The 22,824-nt window shown below is 48.0% G+C and overlaps 2 long non-coding RNA genes across 2 annotated transcripts; both read right to left on the reverse strand.

Moving 5' to 3' along the window:
- Positions 1 to 936: 936 nt before the first annotated feature.
- LOC310885168 lies at positions 937 to 21,450 on the reverse strand. The gene is made up of 2 exons (XR_014574583.1): positions 20,616 to 21,450; positions 937 to 1,038 (listed from the first exon to the last, which is right to left on the reverse strand). It is a non-coding gene; the product is annotated as an uncharacterized lncRNA (long non-coding RNA).
- LOC310885173 lies at positions 5,130 to 15,767 on the reverse strand. The gene is made up of 2 exons (XR_014574588.1): positions 15,676 to 15,767; positions 5,130 to 5,977 (listed from the first exon to the last, which is right to left on the reverse strand). It is a non-coding gene; the product is annotated as an uncharacterized lncRNA (long non-coding RNA).
- Positions 21,451 to 22,824: the final 1,374 nt, after the last annotated feature.

Raw genomic sequence — 22,824 nt, forward strand, 5'->3', positions numbered from 1 at the left:
AGTGAGTGCAGAGAGTGCACTGGCACCACTGGGGATGGGTTTCAAGCCAACTGCATTAACCGCTCATGCTTCTTTCTTATGAGACGTTAGTAAACCAATTACATAGCCTTGTCAAGACTAAATCACAGGTAAAAATCCTGTACATCTCATGTGGCCAACCACTCCCAACTAGGATTCCAAGAACCAGGAGGTTCGGTGAAAATAGGGCTAGTGCTATTAGAGGGGTGATTATTAGGGTAAGCCCTAAGCTGTCTTTAATGGAGAAGTATGGGTGGAATGGGATTTTGTCGCAGTCTGATACGATTCCTAGTGGGTTATTTGAGCCTGATTCGTGTAGGAAGGTTAGGTGGACTAGGGTGATTCCTGCAATTAGGAAGGGCAGTAGGAAGTGGATGGCGAAGAATCGGGTTAAGGTTGGATTGTCTACTGAGAATCCTCCTCAGGCTCATTCTACTAGAGTTTGCCCAATGTACGGGATGGCTGAGAATAGGTTGGTGATTACGGTGGCCCCTCAGAATGACATTTGTCCTCATGGTAGGACATACCCTACGAAGGCAGTTGCTATTAGGGTGAGTAGGAGGATTACTCCTGTGTTTCAGGTTTCTTTGTATAGGTAGGAGCCGTAGTAGAGGCCTCGTCCGATGTGTAAGTAGATGCAGATAAAGAAGAGCGAAGCACCGTTGGCGTGGAGGTTGCGGATGAGCCATCCGTACTGGACGTCTCGGCATGTGTGAGCTACTGAGGAGAAGGCGAGTGAAGTGTCTGCGGTGTAGTGTATGGCTAGTAGCAGGCCTGTTAGGATTTGTGTGGCTAAGCAGATGGCTAGAAGGGAGCCGAAGTTTCATCAGGCAGAGATGTTGGAGGGGGCGGGTAGGTCGATTAGGGAGTTGTTGATTATTTTTAGTAGGGGATGGGATTTGCGGATGTTAGGGGCCATTAGTGAGTCTGTGTGTTATTAGGATTATTACCAGGATGGAGAGGGCGAAGGATCCTAGGTAGGCCTTAATTAGCCCTGTGTGTATTGAGGTTGCGGCTTTGCTTGCGGCTACTTGTAGTTCAGCAAGGCCCTCTGGCCCTATTTTTTTGAGTCAGGAGAGGTCGATCAAGTGTAGGGCAATGTTTTGTCCCTTTTCTAGTAGGTTTTTGGAGAAGAATCGGTGTACTAGGGGGTTGAAGTACCCTAATGCAGAGGAGAAGTTTATGAGGGGGTTTGGTTTGGGGTGAGTGAGGGTGTGTGTTATGTTCGATAGTTCTAGGGCTAGGATGATTCCTAGGATTGTTATGAGGATGGCAGCGGTTTTGGTGATAAGGGGTATGGTTATTGGGGGGGTTTTGGTTGGTGTGATGAAAGAGGTAATGATTATTCCTGCTGTAATGCTGCCTAGGGCGAGTCGGGTTAGGGGGGCGGTGATTAGTGGGTTGTTTTCGTTTATTGATACTATTGGGGGGATTCGGGTTTGTCCAGCTTGGACTAGGATGGTTATGCGGATGCTGTAGGTTGCAGTGAATGCTGTGGCTATAAGGGTTAGGAGTAGGGCTCAAGTATTTAGGTATGATGTGTTTAAGCTTTCGATGATGAGGTCTTTTGAGTAGAATCCGGCTAGGAATGGGGTTCCTATCAGCGCCAGGTTTCCGATGGTTAGGCAGGAAGTAGTGACTGGGAGTATTTTCTGTAGGCCTCCTATCTTTCGGATATCTTGTTCTCCGTTTAGGTTGTGGATGATAGACCCTGAGCATAGGAATAGTATGGCTTTAAAGAAGGCATGGGTTGAGATGTGTAGGAAGGCTAGTTGTGGGAGGTTTAGTCCGATAGTGACTATTATTAGTCCTAGTTGGCTGGATGTTGAGAAAGCAATGATTTTTTTGATGTCATTTTGGGTTAGGGCGCATGTGGCAGCGAATAGGGTTGATAGAGCACCTAGGCATAGGCAGGCAGTTAGGGCTGTCTGGTTGGTGGCTAGCAGGGGGTGCATGCGGATGAGCAGGAAGATTCCGGCTACTACTATGGTACTGGAGTGCAGTAGGGCTGATACTGGGGTGGGGCCTTCTATTGCTGCGGGCAGTCATGAGTGGAGTCCAAATTGGGCGGATTTTCCTGCGGCTGCGAGGATTAATCCTATGAGGGGGAGGATTGGGGTTTGGTGGGGGTGTACGGCTTGTTGGATCTCTCAGGTGTTGAATGTTGAAGCTAGTCATGCTATGCTCAGGATCAGTCCGACGTCTCCGATTCGGTTGTAGATTACGGCTTGTAGGGCGGCGGTGTTGGCATCTGCTCGGCCTTGTCATCAGCCGATGAGAAGGAAGGACATGATTCGTACTCCTTCCCAGCCTACGAATAGGAGGAATATGTTGTTTGCGGTTGTTAGGAGGAGTATGGCGACTAGGAATGTCAGTAGGTAGGTGAAAAATTTTGTTACGTATGGCTCTGAGGCCATGTATCATATGGCGAATTGTAGGATTGATCATGTTACAAATAGGGCGATTGGAAGAAATGTTATTGAGTATTGGTCTATTTTTAGGCTCAGGGGGATTTTAAAGTTTATAATGAATTTTCACTCCCAGTGGCAGGTGACAGATTCTATTCCCGAGTAGATGAATGCGGTTGTAGGGGCTAGGCTAATTAGGAATGCGGTTTTAACAGCGCGGGTGGTGGCTTGTGGGGTGTTTTTAAAGTTTTTAAATAGAAATGGCAGGATGATTGGGGTTAGGAGGATTGTCAGCGTGAGTAGTGTGAGGGAGTTGATTAGTAGTGTGGGGTTCACTCCTTTTACTTGGATTTGCACCAAGATGGGTGGTTCCTAAGACCAGTGGATTGCTGTTATCCTTTAAAAGTAAGGGGGCTGAGGTTTTAGGCTCAGATGTAAGAGTTAGCAGCTCTTGTTGGTTAAACCCTCCCCTCGGCAGGTAAGAAGGTTTGAACTTCTATTCTTAGAATCACAGTCTAATGTTTGGTTTAAACTATACTTGCATGAGGGGATTCCGGAGATCAGTTCGGGTTTGAGGATTAGGAGGAATATTGGGATAATGTGGAGTGTTATGAGCAGGTGTTCTCGCGTGGTTGAGTTTTGCATAGATGTGATGTGGGAGGGGATTGAGCCTCGTTGGGTCATTAGTAGTATGAATAAGGTGTAGGAGGCGGTTAGTAGGGTTGCGATTCCTGTTAGGATGATCGTGAAGGCAGATCAGTTGAATAAGGTGATTATAATGGTTAGCTCTGCTATGAGGTTTGTTGTTGGGGGTAAGGCTATGTTTGTTAGATTGGCCAGCAATCATCAGGTAGCTATGAGTGGTAGGAGAGGTTGTAGGCCTCGTGTGAGTAGTAGAATTCGGCTGTGCGTACGTTCATAGTTTGTGTTGGCTAGGCAGAATAGTATGGAGGAAGTTAGTCCATGGGAAATTATTAGGATCATTGCCCCTGAGAATGATCAGTGGGTTTGGATTATTCCTGCGGCGATAACTAGGCCTATGTGGCTAACGGATGAATAAGCGATTAGTGATTTTAGGTCTGTCTGTCGTAGGCAGATTGAGCTAGTCATTAGGGCGCCTCATAGGGCCAGGGTTAGGAAGGGGTAGTGCAGGAGGTTGGACAGTGGGCCCATAAATAGAGTGACTCGTATAATTCCGTATCCTCCTAGCTTTAGTAGTAGGGCGGCGAGGAGTATTGAGCCTGCGATGGGTGCTTCTACGTGGGCTTTTGGCAGTCAGAGGTGTAGGCCGTATAGTGGGGCTTTTACTATGAATGCTATGAGCAGTGCTAGACCTGATAGTATTCCTGTCCATGAGGTGGATAGGGTTGGGTGGGTTAGTTGTAGGGTTGGCAGGTGCAGGGTGCCAATTTTCACGTATAGGTGTATGATTGTGATTAGCAGGGGTAGAGAGCTTACTGGCGTGTAGAATAGCAGGTAGATGCCAGCGCTTAGGCGTTCTGGTTGGTTCCCCCATCGGGTGATTAAGATTAGGGTGGGAATGAGGGTTGCTTCAAATGAGATGTAAAATAGTGCTAGTTCTGTGGTGGAAAAGGCTAGTAGGATGAATGGCTGGACTGCGACTAAGGTTGAGATAAAGATTCGTTTGCGTTGTAGGGGTTCTTGTTGCAGGTGGTTTTGGCTTGCTATGATTATGAGTGGGAGTAGTCAGCAGGATAGTACTAGGAGGGGGGATGAGATTTGGTCAATTCCTGTTCAGTTGGATAAAAATTTGTAGGGGTAGTAGGTTGGGATTAATCACTGTAGGCTTAGGGCAGCGATTAGGAGGCTGTATAAGGTGGTGTTAGTCCATAGAAATTTTGGTGGAGACAGCAGGGCTGTTGGAAGAAGTATGATTGTGTGTAGGATGATTTTTAGCATTGCAGGAGGTTTAGGTTGTGTAGATGGTCGGAGCCATGTGTGCGGGTGGAGGCTACTAGGATGGCCAGGCCTGTGCCCGCCTCACACGCTGAGAAGGTTAGCATGAGAATTGGTACCATGGTGAATGAGGAGACTTGGTTTTCGATGGATCATATTGATAGGCCTACGAATATCGATAATATTATGCTTTCAAGGCATAGTAGGGCGGATACTAGGTGGGTTCGGTGGAAGGCTAGTCCTAGTCCGCTGAAAATGAAGGCTGAGTAGAAGCTTAAATGTAGGGGCGACATAAGAAAGTTACAGGGTTGGCTGTAATCTGCTGGGTCGAAACCAGCTATCTTTTTGGTTAGACTAACTTTCTGTTATTCTGCTCATTCTAGGCCCCCTTGAATTCACTCGTAGGCCAGTCCGAGTGTTAGGAGAAGGAGGATCGCTACAGTTCAGGTGAGGGTCATTAGGGGGGACTGGAGTTGGACGGCTCATGGCAGGGGGAGTAGGAGGGCGATTTCTAGGTCGAATAGGACGAACAGGATGGCTACTGAGGAAGAATCGGACTGAGAATGGTAATCGAGCAGATCCAAGTGGGTCGAATCCACATTCGTACGGTGAGAGTTTCTCTGAGTCGGGGTTTATTTGGGCGAGTCAGAAGTTTAATGCGGTTAGGGCGGCGCTTAGGATTGATGATAGGGCGAATATGAACATGAGTGCGTTCATTGCTCTCCTCTGGGTTTATACCAGATTCTAGAGATTGGAAGTCAATTGTAATTAATATACTAGAAGAGCAAGATCCTCATCAGTAGATGGTTATGTAGAGGAATAGTCAGATGACGTCTACGAAGTGTCAGTATCAGGCTGCTGCCTCGAATCCGAAGTGGTGGTCTGATGTAAAGTGGAACTTGATCAGTCGGAAGAGGCAGACGGTCAGGAAGGAGGATCCGATGATTACGTGGAGTCCGTGGAATCCAGTGGCAACGAAGAAGGTAGATCCGTAGACGCTATCGGCGATTGAGAATGGGGCTTCGTGGTATTCTATTGCTTGTAGGGCTGTGAAGTAGAATCCCAGGAGGATCGTTAGGGTTAGGGCGTGGATGGCGTGTTTTCGGTTTCCTTCTGTGATGCTGTGATGGGCTCACGTTACGGTAACGCCTGAGGCTAGTAGGATGGCTGTGTTTAGTAGGGGGACTTCTATCGGGTTGAGTGGTTTAATTCCTGTTGGGGGTCATTGGCCTCCTAGTTCTGGGGTTGGGGCCAGGCTCGAGTGGAAGAACGCTCAGAAGAACCCTAAGAAGAAGAATGCTTCGGATGTGATGAAAAGGATTATGCCGTATCGTAGGCCTTTTTGGACTGTGGGAGTGTGATGGCCTTGGAAGGTGCTTTCTCGTACAATGTCTCGTCATCATTGGAGTATTACTAGGAGTATTGAGATGAGGCCTAGGGTTAGTAGTATGGATGAGTTGTAGTGGAATCACATGATTAATCCTGAGGTTGTGAGTAGGGCGGCGGCTGCCCCGAAGATTGGTCAAGGGCTTGGGTCAACTATGTGGTATGAGTGTGCTTGGTGTGCCATTAGATGTTTTCTTGTAAGTATAGGCTTAGAAGGAGCACGAAGACGTAGGCCTGGATTATGGCTACTGCTACTTCTAGGATGGTTAGGAGTAGTAGGATGATTATTGTTAGGATGGATACTGCAGGAAGGGTGGGTATTAATGCAATGGAGGCTGTAGAGATGAGTTGGATGAGTAAGTGTCCTGCTGTAAGGTTGGCTGTAAGGCGGACTCCGAGGGCTAGGGGGCGGATTAGTAGGCTGGTTGTTTCGATCAGGATTAGTGCGGGGATTAGGGGTGTAGGGGTACCTTCGGGTAATAGGTGGGCTAAAGAGGCTGATGGTTGGTTTCGTAGGCCTGTTAGTAGTGTGGCGAGCCATAGTGGGAAGGCTAGGGCTATGTTCATAGATAGTTGGGTGGTTGGGGTGAATGTATATGGAAGGAGGCCTAGAAGGTTGATTGTAAGAAGTATGATTATTAGGGATGTAAATATTATGGCTCATTTGTGGCCATTTTTGTTGAGTGGGACTATTAGTTGTTTTGTGATTAGGTGAAGGAGTCATGTTTGGATAGTAGAAAGGCGGTTGTTGATTCATCGGTTGTTTGGGGACGGGAATAGTAGGGCTGGGAAGAGTAGGGATAGTAGGATTAAGGGGATGCCAAATAGATTGGGGCTGGAAAATTGGTCAAAGAAGCTTAGGTTCATGGTCAGGATCATGGTGTGGGTTTGGTAGTGAGGGAGGTCTTATTTGATGGGGGGTTGGTTGTGGTGAAGGCTAGTAGTTTTGGTTGGATGAGGAGTGCTAGGGTTAATCAGGTTATAATTATGATTGAAAATCATGGTGCGGGGTTAAGCTGTGGCATATCATTAAGGAGGGGGAAGTCCCTCTTTGGCTAGCTTAAAAGGCTAGTGCTGTTGCATAGCTTCTTAATGATTAGGATGATGATAGAAGGGACGATCAGGCCTCGAAATGTGGGAGTGGGGTTGATTCTACTACAATGGGTATGTAGCTGTGATTAGCCCCGCAAATTTCTGAGCATTGTCCGTAAAAAATCCCAGGCCGGGTGGTAATGAATGAAGTTTGGTTTAGTCGGCCTGGGATTGCGTCTGTTTTAACTCCGAGCGTTGGGACTGCTCAGGAGTGGAGTACGTCTCCTGCAGTAATGATCACGCGGATGGGGGATTCTATTGGGATAACTACGCGGTGGTCAACTTCTAGCAGTCGGAAGTGGCCGTTGGGTAAGTCTGGGGTGGGCACTATGTAGGAGTCGAATGATAGGTCTTTGAAGTCTGTGTATTCGTAGCTTCAGTATCATTGGTGGCCGATGGCTTTTAGGGTGAGGTCTGGTTCGTCGATTTTGTCCATTATGTAGAGGATTTGTAGGGATGGGAGGGCGAGGAGTACCAGGACGATAGCAGGTAGGATTGTCCAGATCAGCTCTACTTCTTGGGCGTCTACAGCATTGGACGAGAGTTTTTCTGTTAGTATGTGGGCTAAAAGGTAGAGAACTAGGCTGCAGATAGCTAGGGCAACGATTAGGGCGTGGTCGTGGAATTCAACGAGTTCTTCTATGATGGGTGATGAGGCGTCTTGGAATCCTAGTTGGGAGTGGTTGGCCACATGAGATGTACAGGATTTTTACCTGTGATTTAGTCTTGACAAGGCTATGTAATTGGTTTACTAACGTCTCATAAGAAAGAAGCATGAGCGGTTAATGCAGTTGGCTTGAAACCAGCATGTGAGGGTTCGATTCCTTCCTTTCTTGTACTTGGACGAAGGCCGGTTCCTCGAAAGTATGGTATGGGGGAGGGCAGCCGTGGATTCATTCAACGTTTGTGGTAGTTAGTTCTGGTTGTAGGACTTTTCGTTTGGCCGAAAAGGCTTCTCAGATGATGAATATTAGTATGATTACGGCTACTATTGAGATTAGGGAGCCGATGGAGGAAATGGTGTTTCATAGTGTGTAGGCGTCGGGATAGTCCGAGTATCGTCGGGGTATTCCTGCTAGGCCTAGGAAGTGCTGGGGGAAGAACGTTAGGTTTACTCCTGTAAATATTACCCCGAAGTGGGCTTTTGCTCATGTTTGGTGTAGGGTAAACCCAGTGAGTAGTGGGAATCAGTGAGTAAATCCTGCTAGAGGCCATCCTAGTATAGGTAGAAGGTAAGTAAGGCCAATTTGGGGCTGTAAACTAGGATGATGGCGATTCAGCCTAAGTGGGAGATGGACGAGAAGGCTAGGATTTTGCGTGTTTGTGTTTGGTTCAGTCCTATTCAGCCTCCTAGTGCTGTTGAGGCTAGGGCCATGGCGGTGAGTAGAGCTGGGTCGAGGGATTTGGATGTTAGTAGGAGCAGGGTTAGTGGGGGGAATTTTATGAGGGTCGAGAGTAGCAGGGCTGTTATTAGTGGCGATCCTTGTAGTACTTCTGGGAATCAGAAGTGAAATGGCACTAGGCCCAGTTTAATAGCGATTGCTGCTGTCAGTAGTAGACAGGAGGTTGGGTGGTTTATTTGTGTGATGTCTCATTGGCCAGTGACTCAGGCATTGGTTATGCTAGAGAATAGGACCAGGGCGGAAGCAGCTGCTTGGGTTAGGAAGTATTTCGTTGCGGCTTCTACTGCTCGTGGGTGGTGGGATTTGGCAATTAGGGGAATGATGGCTAGTGTGTTGATCTCCAGTCCTGTCCAGGCCAGAACTCAGTGGTTGCTGGAAATTGTGATTGTGGTGCCCAAGATGAGGCTGAAGGTTATGATTGGGGTCGCGTAAGGGTTCATTAGTAGAGGAGGGGGTTAAACCATCATTTTCGGGGTATGGGCCCGATAGCTTGATTAGCTGACTCTACTAGAAAATAATATAAGGGAAGTATGGAGAATTTTGATTTCTCTTGTGTGGGTTCAATTCCTACTTTTCTAAGGTCAACAGGAAATGAGAGGGCTGTTATACCTCTATGTTCACTTTATCATAGTGACCCTTTGTAGTTCAGGCACATTTCCTTATGTAAGGAGGTAGGCCTGCATAGCAGATAGGTATGCTGATGTGTCAGAGGCACAGAGCTAGTGTGAGGGGTAGGAAGTTTTTTCATAGTAGGTGCATTAGTTGGTCATATCGGAATCGTGGGTATGAAGCTCGGACCCATAAGAAACCAGAAGATAGTAGGAGGACTTTTGTGGCTAGGATGACGGGGAATAGTTCTGTGGGTGGCCCTAGGGCGCTTGGGTTTAGGAATATGATGGCTGTAAGTGTATTTATTAGCATAATGTTCGCATATTCAGCTAGGAAGAATAAGGCGAAGGGTCCTGCGGCGTATTCAACGTTAAACCCTGAGACTAGCTCAGATTCACCCTCTGTGAGGTCAAAAGGAGCTCGGTTTGTCTCTGCTAGGGTGGATACGTATCATATTATTGCTAGGGGTCATGAGGAGAAAATGAAGTATAGAGGCTCCTGTGCGACGGCAAAGGAGCTGAGTGTGTAGCTTCCGCTTAGTATGATTATTGATAGCAGGATTATGGCCAGTGTCACTTCGTATGAAATGGTCTGTGCTACTGCCCGTAGGGCTCCGATTAGTGCGTATTTTGAGTTCGAGGCTCAGCCTGATCATAGGACTGAGTAGACGGCTAGGCTTGACATGGCTATTAGGAAGAGAACTCCGAGGTTTAGATCTGCTAGGGGAAATGGGAGTGGTAGTGGTGCTCAAGTGGTGAGGGCTAGGACAAGGGCTAGTATTGGTATCAGAATGAATAGAAGTGGGGAAGAGGTAGAGGGTCGGATGGGCTCTTTGGTAAATAGTTTCAGTCCGTCCGCAAATGGTTGAAGTAGGCCAAAAGGCCCGACAACGTTAGGGCCTTTGCGGGATTGTATGTAGCTTAGGATTTTCCGTTCTACTAGGGTTAGGAAGGCTACGGCAATCAGGATTGGGATGATGTATAGGAGGGATATAACGAGGCAGCTTAGTGTTGTTATTTGAATCATGGGTGAAGCTAGGGAGAGGATTTGAACCTCTGGGGAAAGGGCTTAAGCCTTCTGCACTTGCCGGGCTCTGCCACTCTAGCTGGTCCTTTTCTAGGATTGAAAGTGGTGGGGGAAGGCCCTGTTCACGGTTTAGTTGGTTTCACTGCTTAGAGGGGGGGGGCGTGCTTGTGGTATTGGCCCCACTTTCCCGGTCCTTTCGTACTGGGGAGAGTGTGTCATAGATAGAAACCGACCTGGATTGCTCCGGTCTGAACTCAGATCACGTAGGACTGTTAATCGTTGAACAAACGAACCCTTAATAGCGGCTGCACCATTAGGATGTCCTGATCCAACATCGAGGTCGTAAACCCCCCTGTCGATATGGGCTCTTGAGGGGGATTGCGCTGTTATCCCTGGGGTAGCTTGGTCCATTAATCAATTATATTGGGTCTGGTCACTGTTAGCACTTTGAGGGGTAGCTCTAGGTAAAGAGGTATGGTCTTGTTTTTGGAGGATTTGTTCTCCTCCAAGGTCGCCCCAACCGAAAAATATCGACCAGGCTCTGCGATGGTAGTGGCCCCAGTGGGGTTGATTGAGGATTCGCGGTGGTCGTTGATTTTTAAGTTCCACAGGGTCTTCTCGTCTTATGTTCACATCCCCGCTTTTGCACGGGGAGATCAATTTCACTGATTATCTGTGAGAGACAGTTAAGACCTCGTTTAGCCATTCATACAAGTCTCGATTTATGGGACAATTGATTGCGCTACCTTTGCACGGTTAGGATACCGCGGCCGTTAAACCTAAGTCACCGGGCAGGCATCACCTTCAATACTTGTTTAATTTGCTGAAGGCTATGTTTTTGGTAAACAGTCGGGCCTTATTAATTTGCCGAGTTCCTTTCACAGATTTTAATCGCTCTTATAGGCGCTCCTGAGTCGGGTTAACAGGGTTAGTTAATACGTGGTCTTGTAGGGGTTTTTGTATCTGTCTAGGTCTGTTAATAATGTTTCTATGTAAGCTTGCGCCGTTAGAGGGGTGTGGCCCTGAGTTACTTATTTTAGCATTAATTCTCCTATATTCATAGGTTGACCTGTTTGTGATAAGGGAATCATCTTATTTTGGTATTTTTAGGTGGTGGAGCTTTGACGCACTCTTTTTTGATGGCTGCTTTAGGGCCCACGGTAGGATCAGTAGTAAGAATTATCCGCTAGTCGAGGTTGTGTCCTTTTTTAATGGAGCTGTCCCTCCATTAAATAGCTCTTAATCATCTCATTAGGGTTCAGGATGTCCGGTAGGGAGGATTAAGGGGGAACTTAGATTCGTTTCACAGGTAACCAGCTATCACCCAGCTCGGTTGGCTTTTCACCTCTACTGACAAGTCATCCCACTCTTTTGCAACAGAGACGGGTTCGCTCTCTTTAACTGCTTGAAAGTAGCTCGCTTGGGTTTCGGGGGGGCAAACTTTAGTTCACTTTGCTTGGTTGTTCTCGCTAAACCATGATGCAAAAGGTACAAGGGTTGATCTTTGCTGTCTGTCGCTTTGATTGTTTCACTGCTATTTCATCTTTCCCTTACGGTACTGGGGTCTCTATCGCGTCTAAGTGTCTTTTCTATCGCCTATACTAAGACTGTAAAATGCTTTAGTTTAATTAGTTTAGTAAATTCTTTAGTTTTGGTGTACTATTTGTGTGGTTGAGCTAGAGGGGGGGCTTCAAGACGATCCGGTCTAGTAGATATCTTTCAGGTGTAAGCTGAGTGCTTTGGTGTTATAGCTACGTCTTGATATTCTAAGTACACCTTCCGGTACACTTACCTTGTTACGACTTACCTCATCTTCAGCGTATTTATGGTATTAGTTATGTGGGATGTGGCTTTTGAGGAGGGTGACGGGCGGTATGTACGTGCCCCAGGGCCGGCTTAAAGTAGGCTCTATTGTCCCACTTTACTGCTAAATCCGCCTTCCAGAAGTGGTTTCACGCTTCTTTCCGTGTGCCCTATGAATAGGGAATGTAGCCCATTTCTTCCACTCCATAGGCTATACCTTGACCTGTCTTATTAGCGGGGTGCTATTGTGTCCACTGTTGTGCTCTCATTCGAGGTGGGCTGGCGACGGCGGTATGTAGGCTGTGTTGGCAAGGGGTGGTTGGGTTAATCGGGGATTATCGATTGTAGAACAGGCTCCTCTAGGTGGGTTTGGGGCACCGCCAAGTCCTTAGAGTTTTAAGCGTTTGTGCTCGTAGTTCTCTGGCGGATACTTCGGTAAAGTAAGTATCAAGATTTAGGGCCAGGCATAGTGGGGTATCTAATCCCAGTTTGGGCCCTGGCTTTCGTGGGTTTAAATCAGTCGTTAGTTCCTAAGATCATCTTAATGGTGTGTTTAGGTGCATCTTGGGCTTATGACAGCTCAGTTGCATTTTGATCTTAGTTAGCTAGGATAGGCATTTTACCACTCTTTACGCCGTGTCAATAGGACGGTTGATTTGGGTTTCTTGTATGACCGCGGTGGCTGGCACAAGATTTACCAACCCTTGAAGTTAGGCTGTTGCTATAACTAAGTCAAGTTTGCACTCATTGCTTAATGTTAATTACTGCTGAATACCCGTGGGGGCGTGGCTTAGCGAGGCGTCTTGGGCTACTACTTGGGTGTGCCTGATACCCGCTCCTCAAGGCCTGTATGGGGGTAGGTGGTCGAGGGCGTTTACACTGGGGCGCGGATACTTGCATGTATATATTTAGCAAAAACCAACCGTAAGGTTAGGACTAAGTCTTTTGTCCGCAGGCATGTTTTATGCCATCTTGGCAACTTCAGTGCCATGCTTTGTGTTAAGCTATGTGGACGGGGGTGTGGTTAGCTGATAGTTGAGTGGTGAGTGAGAGTGAAGTATATGAAATTATTGCTTGTGTTTACTATTTTTAGTACTGGAGTTTCTCTAAGTCCTAGGACTAGGAGGAAATGGTGTTTCATAGTGTGTAGGTGTCGGGATAGTCCGAGTATCGTCGGGGTATTCCTGCTAGGCCTAGGAAGTGCTGGGGGAAGAACGTTAGGTTTACTCCTGTAAATATTACCCCGAAGTGGGCTTTTGCTCATGTTTGGTGTAGGGTAAACCCAGTGAGTAGTGGGAATCAGTGAGTAAATCCTGCTAGAATGGCAAAGACGGCGCCTATGGATAGGACGTAGTGGAAGTGGACACTATTTGTCTGATCCGTACTAATTACCGCCATCCTACTCCTTCTATCACTCCCCGTACTCGCCGCCGGTATTACAATATTACTAACTGATCGAAACCTAAACACCACATTCTTCGACCCCGCTGGAGGAGGAGACCCAATCCTGTACCAACACCTATTCTGATTCTTCGGACACCCAGAAGTCTATATTCTGATCCTACCGGGGTTCGGAATCATCTCACACGTAGTCACGTACTACTCAGGCAAAAAGGAGCCCTTCGGCTACATGGGAATAGTCTGAGCCATACTATCCATCGGCTTCCTAGGATTCATCGTCTGAGCTCACCACATGTTTACAGTAGGAATAGACGTTGATACCCGAGCCTACTTTACATCAGCCACTATAATCATTGCCATCCCTACCGGAATCAAAGTATTTAGCTGACTAGCCACCCTGCACGGAGGAACAATCAAATGAGACCCCCCCAATACTATGAGCTCTAGGATTTATCTTCCTATTTACCATCGGAGGATTAACAGGAATCGTTCTTGCAAACTCTTCCCTAGACATCGCCCTGCACGACACGTACTACGTAGTTGCCCACTTCCACTACGTCCTATCCATAGGCGCCGTCTTTGCCATTCTAGCAGGATTTACTCACTGATTCCCACTACTCACTGGGTTTACCCTACACCAAACATGAGCAAAAGCCCACTTCGGGGTAATATTTACAGGAGTAAACCTAACGTTCTTCCCCCAGCACTTCCTAGGCCTAGCAGGAATACCCCGACGATACTCGGACTATCCCGACGCCTACACACTATGAAACACCATTTCCTCCATCGGCTCCCTAATCTCAATAGTAGCCGTAATCATACTAATATTCATCATCTGAGAAGCCTTTCCGGCCAAACGAAAAGTCCTACAACCAGAACTAACTACCACAAACGTTGAATGAATCCACGGCTGCCCTCCCCCATACCATACTTTCGAGGAACCGGCCTTCGTCCAAGTACAAGAAAGGAAGGAATCGAACCCTCACATGCTGGTTTCAAGCCAACTGCATTAACCGCTCATGCTTCTTTCTTATGAGACGTTAGTAAACCAATTACATAGCCTTGTCAAGACTAAATCACAGGTAAAAATCCTGTACATCTCATGTGGCCAACCACTCCCAACTAGGATTCCAAGACGCCTCATCACCCATCATAGAAGAACTCGTTGAATTCCACGACCACGCCCTAATCGTTGCCCTAGCTATCTGCAGCCTAGTTCTCTACCTTTTAGCCCACATACTAACAGAAAAACTCTCGTCCAATGCTGTAGACGCCCAAGAAGTAGAGCTGATCTGGACAATCCTACCTGCTATCGTCCTGGTACTCCTCGCCCTCCCATCCCTACAAATCCTCTACATAATGGACAAAATCGACGAACCAGACCTCACCCTAAAAGCCATCGGCCACCAATGATACTGAAGCTACGAATACACAGACTTCAAAGACCTATCATTCGACTCCTACATAGTGCCCACCCCAGACTTACCCAACGGCCACTTCCGACTGCTAGAAGTTGACCACCGCGTAGTTATCCCAATAGAATCCCCCATCCGCGTGATCATTACTGCAGGAGACGTACTCCACTCCTGAGCAGTCCCAACGCTCGGAGTTAAAACAGACGCAATCCCAGGCCGACTAAACCAAACTTCATTCATTACCACCCGGCCTGGGATTTTTTACGGACAATGCTCAGAAATTTGCGGGGCTAATCACAGCTACATACCCATTGTAGTAGAATCAACCCCACTCCCACATTTCGAGGCCTGATCGTCCCTTCTATCATCATCCTAATCATTAAGAAGCTATGCAACAGCACTAGCCTTTTAAGCTAGCCAAAGAGGGACTTCCCCCTCCTTAATGATATGCCACAGCTTAACCCCGCACCATGATTTTCAATCATAATTATAACCTGATTAACCCTAGCACTCCTCATCCAACCAAAACTACTAGCCTTCACCACAACCAACCCCCCATCAAATAAGACCTCCCTCACTACCAAACCCACACCATGATCCTGACCATGAACCTAAGCTTCTTTGACCAATTTTCCAGCCCCAATCTATTCGGCATCCCCTTAATCCTACTATCCCTACTCTTCCCAGCCCTACTATTCCCGTCCCCAAACAACCCATGAATCAACAACCGCCTTTCTACTATCCAAACATGACTCCTTCACCTAATCACAAAACAACTAATAGTCCCACTCAACAAAAATGGCCACAAATGAGCCATAATATTTACATCCCTAATAATCATACTTCTTACAATCAACCTTCTAGGCCTCCTTCCATATACATTCACCCCAACCACCCAACTATCTATGAACATAGCCCTAGCCTTCCCACTATGGCTCGCCACACTACTAACAGGCCTACGAAACCAACCATCAGCCTCTTTAGCCCACCTATTACCCGAAGGTACCCCTACACCCCTAATCCCCGCACTAATCCTGATCGAAACAACCAGCCTACTAATCCGCCCCCTAGCCCTCGGAGTCCGCCTTACAGCCAACCTTACAGCAGGACACTTACTCATCCAACTCATCTCTACAGCCTCCATTGCATTAATACCCACCCTTCCTGCAGTATCCATCCTAACAATAATCATCCTACTACTCCTAACCATCCTAGAAGTAGCAGTAGCCATAATCCAGGCCTACGTCTTCGTGCTCCTTCTAAGCCTATACTTACAAGAAAACATCTAATGGCACACCAAGCACACTCATACCACATAGTTGACCCAAGCCCTTGACCAATCTTCGGGGCAGCCGCCGCCCTACTCACAACCTCAGGATTAATCATGTGATTCCACTACAACTCATCCATACTACTAACCCTAGGCCTCATCTCAATACTCCTAGTAATACTCCAATGATGACGAGACATTGTACGAGAAAGCACCTTCCAAGGCCATCACACTCCCACAGTCCAAAAAGGCCTACGATACGGCATAATCCTTTTCATCACATCCGAAGCATTCTTCTTCTTAGGGTTCTTCTGAGCGTTCTTCCACTCGAGCCTGGCCCCAACCCCAGAACTAGGAGGCCAATGACCCCCAACAGGAATTAAACCACTCAACCCGATAGAAGTCCCCCTACTAAACACAGCCATCCTACTAGCCTCAGGCGTTACCGTAACGTGAGCCCATCACAGCATCACAGAAGGAAACCGAAAACACGCCATCCACGCCCTAACCCTAACGATCCTCCTGGGATTCTACTTCACAGCCCTACAAGCAATAGAATACCACGAAGCCCCATTCTCAATCGCCGATAGCGTCTACGGATCTACCTTCTTCGTTGCCACTGGATTCCACGGACTCCACGTAATCATCGGATCCTCCTTCCTGACCGTCTGCCTCTTCCGACTGATCAAGTTCCACTTTACATCAGACCACCACTTCGGATTCGAGGCAGCAGCCTGATACTGACACTTCGTAGACGTCATCTGACTATTCCTCTACATAACCATCTACTGATGAGGATCTTGCTCTTCTAGTATATTAATTACAATTGACTTCCAATCTCTAGAATCTGGTATAAACCCAGAGGAGAGCAATGAACGCACTCATGTTCATATTCGCCCTATCATCAATCCTAAGCGCCGCCCTAACCGCATTAAACTTCTGACTCGCCCAAATAAACCCCGACTCAGAGAAACTCTCACCGTACGAATGTGGATTCGACCCACTTGGATCTGCTCGATTACCATTCTCAGTCCGATTCTTCCTCAGTAGCCATCCTGTTCGTCCTATTCGACCTAGAAATCGCCCTCCTACTCCCCCTGCCATGAGCCGTCCAACTCCAGTCCCCCCTAATGACCCTCACCTGAACTGTAGCGATCCTCCTTCTCCTAACACTCGGACTGGCCTACGAGTGAATTCAAGGGGGCCTAGAATGAGCAGAATAACAGAAAGTTAGTCTAACCAAAAAGATAGCTGGTTTCGACCCAGCAGATTACAGCCAACCCTGTAACTTTCTTATGTCGCCCCTACATTTAAGCTTCTACTCAGCCTTCATTTTCAGCGGACTAGGACTAGCCTTCCACCGAACCCACCTAGTATCCGCCCTACTATGCCTTGAAAGCATAATATTATCGATATTCGTAGGCCTATCAATATGATCCATCGAAAACCAAGTCTCCTCATTCACCATGGTACCAATTCTCATGCTAACCTTCTCAGCGTGTGAGGCGGGCACAGGCCTGGCCATCCTAGTAGCCTCCACCCGCACACATGGCTCCGACCATCTACACAACCTAAACCTCCTGCAATGCTAAAAATCATCCTACCCACAATCATACTTCTTCCAACAGCCCTGCTGTCTCCACCAAAATTTCTATGGACTAACACCACCTTATACAGCCTCCTAATCGCTGCCCTAAGCCTACAGTGATTAATCCCAACCTACTACCCCTACAAATTTTTATCCAACTGAACAGGAATTGACCAAATCTCATCCCCCCTCCTAGTACTATCCTGCTGACTACTCCCACTCATAATCATAGCAAGCCAAAACCACCTGCAACAAGAACCCCTACAACGCAAACGAATCTTTATCTCAACCTTAGTCGCAGTCCAGCCATTCATCCTACTAGCCTTTTCCACCACAGAACTAGCACTATTTTACATCTCATTTGAAGCAACCCTCATTCCCACCCTAATCTTAATCACCCGATGGGGGAACCAACCAGAACGCCTAAGCGCTGGCATCTACCTGCTATTCTACACGCCAGTAAGCTCTCTACCCCTGCTAATCACAATCATACACCTATACGTGAAAATTGGCACCCTGCACCTGCCAACCCTACAACTAACCCACCCAACCCTATCCACCTCATGGACAGGAATACTATCAGGTCTAGCACTGCTCATAGCATTCATAGTAAAAGCCCCACTATACGGCCTACACCTCTGACTGCCAAAAGCCCACGTAGAAGCACCCATCGCAGGCTCAATACTCCTCGCCGCCCTACTACTAAAGCTAGGAGGATACGGAATTATACGAGTCACTCTATTTATGGGCCCACTGTCCAACCTCCTGCACTACCCCTTCCTAACCCTGGCCCTATGAGGCGCCCTAATGACTAGCTCAATCTGCCTACGACAGACAGACCTAAAATCACTAATCGCTTATTCATCCGTTAGCCACATAGGCCTAGTTATCGCCGCAGGAATAATCCAAACCCACTGATCATTCTCAGGGGCAATGATCCTAATAATTTCCCATGGACTAACTTCCTCCATACTATTCTGCCTAGCCAACACAAACTATGAACGTACGCACAGCCGAATTCTACTACTCACACGAGGCCTACAACCTCTCCTACCACTCATAGCTACCTGATGATTGCTGGCCAATCTAACAAACATAGCCTTACCCCCAACAACAAACCTCATAGCAGAGCTAACCATTATAATCACCTTATTCAACTGATCTGCCTTCACGATCATCCTAACAGGAATCGCAACCCTACTAACCGCCTCCTACACCTTATTCATACTACTAATGACCCAACGAGGCTCAATCCCCTCCCACATCACATCTATGCAAAACTCAACCACGCGAGAACACCTGCTCATAACACTCCACATTATCCCAATATTCCTCCTAATCCTCAAACCCGAACTGATCTCCGGAATCCCCTCATGCAAGTATAGTTTAAACCAAACATTAGACTGTGATTCTAAGAATAGAAGTTCAAACCTTCTTACCTGCCGAGGGGAGGGTTTAACCAACAAGAGCTGCTAACTCTTACATCTGAGCCTAAAACCTCAGCCCCCTTACTTTTAAAGGATAACAGCAATCCACTGGTCTTAGGAACCACCCATCTTGGTGCAAATCCAAGTAAAAGGAGTGAACCCCACACTACTAATCAACTCCCTCACACTACTCACGCTGACAATCCTCCTAACCCCAATCATCCTGCCATTTCTATTTAAAAACTTTAAAAACACCCCACAAGCCACCACCCGCGCTGTTAAAACCGCATTCCTAATTAGCCTAGCCCCTACAACCGCATTCATCTACTCGGGAGTAGAATCTGTCACCTGCCACTGGGAGTGAAAATTCATTATAAACTTTAAAATCCCCCTGAGCCTAAAAATAGACCAATACTCAATAACATTTCTTCCAATCGCCCTATTTGTAACATGATCAATCCTACAATTCGCCATATGATACATGGCCTCAGAGCCATACGTAACAAAATTTTTCACCTACCTACTGACATTCCTAGTCGCCATACTCCTCCTAACAACCGCAAACAACATATTCCTCCTATTCGTAGGCTGGGAAGGAGTACGAATCATGTCCTTCCTTCTCATCGGCTGATGACAAGGCCGAGCAGATGCCAACACCGCCGCCCTACAAGCCGTAATCTACAACCGAATCGGAGACATCGGACTGATCCTGAGCATAGCATGACTAGCTTCAACATTCAACACCTGAGAGATCCAACAAGCCGTACACCCCCACCAAACCCCAATCCTCCCCCTCATAGGATTAATCCTCGCAGCCGCAGGAAAATCCGCCCAATTTGGACTCCACCCATGACTGCCCGCAGCAATAGAAGGCCCCACCCCAGTATCAGCCCTACTGCACTCCAGTACCATAGTAGTAGCCGGAATCTTCCTGCTCATCCGCATGCACCCCCTGCTAGCCACCAACCAGACAGCCCTAACTGCCTGCCTATGCCTAGGTGCTCTATCAACCCTATTCGCTGCCACATGCGCCCTAACCCAAAATGACATCAAAAAAATCATTGCTTTCTCAACATCCAGCCAACTAGGACTAATAATAGTCACTATCGGACTAAACCTCCCACAACTAGCCTTCCTACACATCTCAACCCATGCCTTCTTTAAAGCCATACTATTCCTATGCTCAGGGTCTATCATCCACAACCTAAACGGAGAACAAGATATCCGAAAGATAGGAGGCCTACAGAAAATACTCCCAGTCACTACTTCCTGCCTAACCATCGGAAACCTGGCGCTGATAGGAACCCCATTCCTAGCCGGATTCTACTCAAAAGACCTCATCATCGAAAGCTTAAACACATCATACCTAAATACTTGAGCCCTACTCCTAACCCTTATAGCCACAGCATTCACCGCAACCTACAGCATCCGCATAACCATCCTAGTCCAAGCTGGACAAACCCGAATCCCCCCAATAGTATCAATAAACGAAAACAACCCACTAATCACCGCCCCCCTAACCCGACTCGCCCTAGGCAGCATTACAGCAGGAATAATCATTACCTCTTTCATCACACCAACCAAAACCCCCCCAATAACCATACCCCTTATCACCAAAACCGCTGCCATCCTCATAACAATCCTAGGAATCATCCTAGCCCTAGAACTATCGAACATAACACACACCCTCACTCACCCCAAACCAAACCCCCTCATAAACTTCTCCTCTGCATTAGGGTACTTCAACCCCCTAGTACACCGATTCTTCTCCAAAAACCTACTAGAAAAGGGACAAAACATTGCCCTACACTTGATCGACCTCTCCTGACTCGAAAAAATAGGGCCAGAGGGCCTTGCTGAACTACAAGTAGCCGCAAGCAAAGCCGCAACCTCAATACACACAGGGCTAATTAAGGCCTACCTAGGATCCTTCGCCCTCTCCATCCTGGTAATAATCCTAATAACACACAGACTCACTAATGGCCCCTAACATCCGCAAATCCCATCCCCTACTAAAAATAATCAACAACTCCCTAATCGACCTACCCGCCCCCTCCAACATCTCTGCCTGATGAAACTTCGGCTCCCTTCTAGCCATCTGCTTAGCCACACAAATCCTAACAGGCCTGCTACTAGCCATACACTACACCGCAGACACTTCACTCGCCTTCTCCTCAGTAGCTCACACATGCCGAGACGTCCAGTACGGATGGCTCATCCGCAACCTCCACGCCAACGGTGCTTCGCTCTTCTTTATCTGCATCTACTTACACATCGGACGAGGCCTCTACTACGGCTCCTACCTATACAAAGAAACCTGAAACACAGGAGTAATCCTCCTACTCACCCTAATAGCAACTGCCTTCGTAGGGTATGTCCTACCATGAGGACAAATGTCATTCTGAGGGGCCACCGTAATCACCAACCTATTCTCAGCCATCCCGTACATTGGGCAAACTCTAGTAGAATGAGCCTGAGGAGGATTCTCAGTAGACAATCCAACCTTAACCCGATTCTTCGCCATCCACTTCCTACTGCCCTTCCTAATTGCAGGAATCACCCTAGTCCACCTAACCTTCCTACACGAATCAGGCTCAAATAACCCACTAGGAATCGTATCAGACTGCGACAAAATCCCATTCCACCCATACTTCTCCATTAAAGACAGCTTAGGGCTTACCCTAATAATCACCCCTCTAATAGCACTAGCCCTATTTTCACCGAACCTCCTGGTTCTTGGAATCCTAGTTGGGAGTGGTTGGCCACATGAGATGTACAGGATTTTTACCTGTGATTTAGTCTTGACAAGGCTATGTAATTGGTTTACTAACGTCTCATAAGAAAGAAGCATGAGCGGTTAATGCAGTTGGCTTGAAACCCATCCCCAGTGGTGCCAGTGCACTCTCTGCACTCACTGCACTGCATCCCCAGTGGTGCCAGTGCAATCTCTGGACTCACTGCAGAGCATCCCCAGTGGTGCCAGTGCACTCTGTGGACTCACTGTAGTGCATCCCCAGTGGTGCCAGTGCACTCTCTGGACTCACTGCACTGCATCCCCAGTGGTGCCAGTGCAATCTCTGGACTCACTGCAGTGCATCCCCAGTGGTGCCAGTGCACTCTCTGGACTCACTGCGCTGCAGCCCCAGTGGTGCCAGTGCACTCTCTGGACTCACTGCAGTGCATCCCCAGTGGTGCCAGTGCACTCTCTGGACTCACTGCAGTGCATCCCCAGTGGTGCCAGTGCACTCTCTGGACTCACTGCACTGCATCCCCAGTGGTGCCAGTGCGCTCTCTGGAATCACAGCACTGCATCCCCAGTGGTGCCAGTGCAATCTCTGGACTCACTGCACTGCATCCCCAGTGGTGCCAGTGCACTCTCTGGACTCACTGAAGTGCATCCCCATTGGTGCCATTGCACTCTCTGCACTCACTGCACTGCATCCCCAGTGGTGCCAGTGCACTCACTGGACTGACTGCACTGCATACCCAGTGGTGCCAGTGCGCTCTCCGGAGTCACAGCACTGCATCCCCAGTGGTGCCAGTGCACTCACTGGACACACTGTACTGCATCACAGGTGGTGCCAGTGCACTCTCTGCACTCACTGCACAGCATCCCCAGTGGTGCCAGTGCATTCACTGGACTCACTGGACTGCATAACCAGTGGTGCCAGTGCACTCTCTGGACTCACTGCACTGCATCCCCAGTGGTGCCAGTGCACTCTCTGGACTCACTGCACTGCATCCCCAGTGGTGCCAGTGCACTCTCTGGACTCACTGCAGTGCATCCCCAGTGGTGCCAGAGCACTCTCTGGACTCACTGCAGTGCATCCCCAGTGGTGCCAGTGCACTCTCTGGACTCACTGCACCGCATCCCCAGTGGTGTCAGTACACTCTCTGGACTCACTGAAGTGCATCCCCAGTGGTGCCAGTGCACTCTCTGGACTCACTAAACTGCATCACCAGTGGTGCCAGTGCACTCTCTGGACTCACTGCACTGCATCCCCAGTGGTGCCAGTGCAATCTCTGGACTCACTGTAGTGCATCCCCAGTGGTGCCAGTGC

Source organism: Anser anser (assembly GCF_964211835.1).
Source record: "Anser anser genome assembly, chromosome: 22".
Lineage (NCBI taxonomy): Eukaryota > Metazoa > Chordata > Aves > Anseriformes > Anatidae > Anser > Anser anser.